The following is a 5,399-nucleotide window of genomic DNA, read 5'->3' on the forward strand; positions in this document are numbered from 1 at the left end:
GGTTGTGTGGTAGAAACTCCAGAGGTTTGTGCTGGGAGAGTGAGGTAGCGGTATCCAGGTTGTTGCCGGATTGTGAGGTACATGGACTCCGCGGGTCCCCCACGGGTTGTGCTATCGATACGTTGATACTTCCGTCCGGAGTACATGTGTACACAGCATTGCATTGCATTCACATTTCATACATTATTGCATTGCATTCACATTTCATACATTATTGCATTGTATTTCATAAATGGCTTGATTGTGATGATCTGATGATATACTTGTGTTATTTGGATTCAGATTGAATATATTAAGACTTGGCACACTTGGGTTTAGATGCTATCACTTAGGTGATGATATGTACTCGGTTTCTGGCTTATGTTTGGCTTATACTGTTGATTTACCTGTTTATCTTACTTTATTGTCTGGATTATGTTAGCTAAACTTAGTCGGCCTATGATACCTACCAGTACTGTGGTTTTGTACTGACCTGCACTTGCTGCATTCTTTTATGAATGCAGAATTCCAGGTGGGTTCGACCTCTGTTTCTCGTGGCTGATAGTCGCTCTGAGAGTTTCTTAGAGTTACAGGGTGAGCACGAGACGTCCGCCGCCTTGAAGATTCTTCTTTATTTATGTCTTATTTTCTATTACGAGACATATTCGGACTTGATGTATTATTGATATTCCAGACTTGTAGATTTTAGTTAGATGCTCTTGTATGACTAGATTAGATACTCGGGCAGATTTCATTTACTTCCGCATGTTCTTATTTATATTATAATTGTGAGACTTTCCCTATTTTACTTCTTCCGCTATTTTCTATTATTGTGAATGTTGAGTTAAGGTTCTCCTACAGAGGGGGAAAAGGTAGGTTCCCGTACGACTTAGTGAAATTGGATTGCGACATATTTGTTATGTTTATCATGTCATTTCTCCGTTTCTTTCTTAAATTCTTTGAATTTCTCAAAGCATTCAGAGTTACGGTGCAACAAATAAATATATCTGTATTTCGAGTAGTAATACTCAAAACCACCTCTAGCTTGTATATTCATAGGCCCACATAAATTAGAATGGATTAATTCTAACTTATCGCTGGATGTATTTTCTTTTGAAGGGAAGTGTCTCTTGGTCATTTTCCCTTCTAAACAAGACTTGCATGTTGGTAGTGCCTCCACTTTCAATGAACTCATAGGTACATTAGAAACCAACCTCGAAATCCTATTTAGATTTATATGACCTAGACGTAAGTGCCATAAATAAGTTTCACTCAATTCAGAAATACGTTTTCTTTTACATGGCAGATCAACATTATTCAGTTCTTTTGGTAGTAGCACATCAGGAGAAACTTTAAGTATAAAAAGATCATGTACTCTTGTAGCAGTGTAGATAAAACGTCTGTTATACTTAATAATAACATAGTTATTAATGAAAAAAATGTTATAACCAGCATCCATTATTTTCGAAACCGAAAGCAAATTCCTTCTAATGGAAGGTACATATAGAACGCCTTTTAAATCTAATACTCTATCACTACTAAAATCAATTCTAATATCTCCTTATGCTAAAGCTGGTGCTAGTTCGCCATTGCCTTGGAAAATGAAAATTTCATTCTCACTTAGCCGCCATGCTTCCTGAAACCCCTGCAAAGAAGTGCATATATGGTTAGTGGCTCCCGAATCTACACACCATGACATGGTTGAAACAGCTGATGGTTGAAACAGCTGCTAAACAAGTTTCAACGACATTTAAATTTGAATTACCTTGCTTATTCAACTTAGCCAGATGGCCAGGACATTGTTTCTTCTGATGCTCAAACTGCTTGCAGTGATAGCACTTACCCTTAGGTTTTATCACACCACCAATAGCAACTCCATGGGCAACAACCTTGCGACCCTTTTTTTTTTCGGATCACCTTCCGGCTTAGAAAACGAACCTTTCTCAACATTCAACGCCACAGCAGGAGCAGGAGCTTGCTGCTTGATAATTGACTCTACCCCCTGTAGCTCATTCAACAATTTCGCAAGTGACAAATCTATTTTATTCATATTATAGTTCAAGCAAAATTGCTGAAAACTGTCAAGCAGAGTCTGCGGGACCATCTTAACTTGAGATTCCTTATCAATCATAGCTTCAAAGAACCTCGAGTTCATTCAAAAGACTCATCAAGTTAAGGACATAGTCCCTAACCGATGATGCTTCACCCATCTTAGTGTTCAAAAGGGATTTCATGGCTGTCTTCTTAGCCACACCATTTCGCTCTCTGAACATTTCTTTGAGATTTTCAAGCATGTTGTACGCAGACCCCATTAATTGATATTGATATTGCAAAACATTTGCCATAGAGGCAAGAATGTAACATCACGTCTTCTCTTCAGCCTTAACCCTTTTTTCATAGGCCTTAATCTGGTCTTCTGAAGCACTCTCTCTAGTTTTTTCTGGGCACTCATCAATTAGCACAAATTTGAAACCTTCAGCGGTTAGGATAATATCCAGATTTCTTTTTCAGTCAACATAATTCGAACCCTCTAACTTGTTTTTGTTCAGAATAGAGGTAAGTGAGTTGAAAGAAGACATGATTAATCTGGGAGATACAAACATTAAATAGATCATTATTTATGCAAAAAGAACAATAATATTCAAAATGCACATCACACATACAACCATGCATCTTTGAACGATTAGATTCGATAGGGAAACAACTATTCATGCAAAATATATGAGTCATGCCAGATAATCACCCCATAAATTAAAACAGGACCAACTCAGATGGAGAGTAAACTGTCAATTTAAGTTAGGTAAATATCACTTTTAATGAACCCTAGTTCCATTGAACCAACGTGTAACTCAGTTAGAGAGTCAAGACAAACTATCAATAAACTAGGGTTTAAATCATAGTAATTAACCATGATGAATCTATCCGATAAGGAAGAAACCTATGTCAACATGTAAACTCATTATATCACTATTATATAATATGGAGACCATAAAGAATGAACCCTAACACCATTATTTGTTAGAATAAAAGTTTGTTACCAGAAAAGAGAAAAACACCAAAAACACATCTAACCGACCTTGAATGGCCAAAAAAGGCCCTTGGTCACAGAAAATATGTGAGTATTGCTCAATGGTTTGTTTCCAACGAACCTACCAAATTTCGGGTCAATCGAAATTCATTAAAAAATCAGAATTTCGAAACCATGACCAATCGGTAAAAATCGATTTTTAACGTTTTAAGGTTTTCAAAAATTTCAGATTCAATCATATCACATATTATACTTATTTAATAATATTCATGATTCCAAAAATAAAAAACAACGTTATCAATCTCGCTTTTCATAAAGAACACTGTTTTTCAAAAACTAACATGACAAAGATGCATTCAAGAATTTCCAGATTCATTCATATCACTTATTATAATTATCTAATAATATTCGTGATTCCAGAAATCATAAACAATATAACAATCTATTTTTTCATAAAACAATAATGTTTTTTTAGAAACTAACATGACAAACATGCTTTCAAAAAAACGACACCAATACTAGGGTTTCTATTTCATGAAGTATTACATTATCTAGTTAGATGTAAGACGACACTTGATGCCAATTTATAGAATACAGGCATATATGCAGTGGAAGCAAACAATCAAGATCAAACTTACATGTAATCTAGACAAGACAAATCATGAACGCGATACTACCCCTTGAAGCTTTTGCACAAATCTTCCACATCAGCACTGCATGCCAGTTCTGTAGTCTTCTACTATGTATCCTATATATTCTATGAACTAGAATACCCGAGTGGTGAGTATTGCGGCTAGGAAAAGTATGAGACTTTGGGCTGAAAAACTATGTTTATATAGCCACATTTTGGGTGTAAAACCCTATAAAAAACGTGTGCTTTTCGTTGGCCACCAAGAATACTTATTTTTCAAGTTCTAGAATATTCAGGCATAATAGGGATCACAAATTTATAACGAGACTTCCTATTGTAATGTTAATTCGGAATATAATGAATTAATTCTAGCAAAATAAATTACAATTTATTCCACTAGAAAATTGTAATTGCACTCCTCAGTTTAATTTTAAAATCATTTATTAATTTATTTCAATTGATGAAGTACTTATTAACGAAGTGAGATATTTAAGGAGAGAAAAAATATAATTTATATAAATAATCTAACTATTGAACTAATTAAATGTCTTTTTTGAAGAACGATGCAAGAAGTTAAAAGATATGGACAGGTGGTATTTTAGTATATTTGATGTATATACTTGGGTGATCAAAAATCAAGAATAGAAGTATGAAAAAGGGATGGTTGTCCTGCCATTAACATGTGTAGAATGTTCAAAATTCAGAATCCCAAGTCCCATGAAAGGAAGATAAAGTAGGACCAAGGACTGTGTGTATGGAGATTAGACAAAACGAGGAAAATTGGTTGAGTTAGGAGCAGACAAACATGCCGTTGCCGCCATTTATATTCTCCATTTTCAAGTTAATTATACTACAAAATTAAATATTACCAAAAGCATTGGTCTTAGTGGTGGACTTGGACCACATGAAACTACCCCTACCCCCAAAAAAGAGAAAGAAAGGAACATATAAAAATTTAAAGTTCTCTATATTTAAAAGATTAATTTGACTATTGGCTTAGTCATGAGGCAGGAGTGTTCCAACTACATTTTTACAATTTGGAGAGGTATTTGTCATATTAATGAGAACTTTTTAAGCTTTAAAAAAGTTTAAATCGTTATATTAAGTTTCTCAATATTAAAATGATGGCTAGTGTAGCCAACTCATACCAACGACGTTTTTTAAGAAGATAATTAATATTTAAGAAAATAATAAATGGTAAGAAAGGGGAAAAGGTAAAGAAGAAAGTATGTCATAGCAAAAAGGTCAATAACCACGAACTTGGATTTATTTGAACAAGATTACCTTTGACCGTAGAAAATATTATTGTTTCCCTTGCCTATTAACTTGTCTTCAGTTGCAATGACAACTCATGGTGACCATTTTTTTTTTTTTTTTCAGGAGGTGAGATATGCTCAAGATAATAAAAAAGTGAAACTGAAAAATTTGATAAGAATCTACAATTAGTATACTTTTAGAATGTGAAACAAGTCAGTTACGATTCAATTCCACAAACTCGCCCAAAGATATTTCACTTTGTTTGATGTAATTTTTATATTTGTATTTTGACATGATTTGGTTAACTAACTAAAGATGCACTTTATATATCAAGTCAAATCTTCAAATTTTCATCACGCTTAAAATTATGTTTAGCATAAATAGATCCGACGATTCGATACTTGAAAATGAGATCCTTGATACTTTTCCTTCTTTAGGTACGTACACAAAATAATAGGAGCCCTCATAATACAAAAGGTTCCCTTTTTCTCCTCTCCCTTTATA

The 5,399-nt window shown here is 34.1% G+C and overlaps 1 pseudogene; it reads right to left on the reverse strand.

Moving 5' to 3' along the window:
* Window positions 1-1,834: 1,834 nt before the first annotated feature.
* LOC132066459 (uncharacterized) lies at window positions 1,835-2,558 on the reverse strand (annotated as a pseudogene).
* Between the last annotated feature and the right edge of the window lie 2,841 nt (window positions 2,559-5,399).

Source organism: Lycium ferocissimum, chromosome 8 (assembly GCF_029784015.1).
Source record: "Lycium ferocissimum isolate CSIRO_LF1 chromosome 8, AGI_CSIRO_Lferr_CH_V1, whole genome shotgun sequence".
In the NCBI taxonomy this organism is placed as follows: domain Eukaryota; kingdom Viridiplantae; phylum Streptophyta; class Magnoliopsida; order Solanales; family Solanaceae; genus Lycium; species Lycium ferocissimum.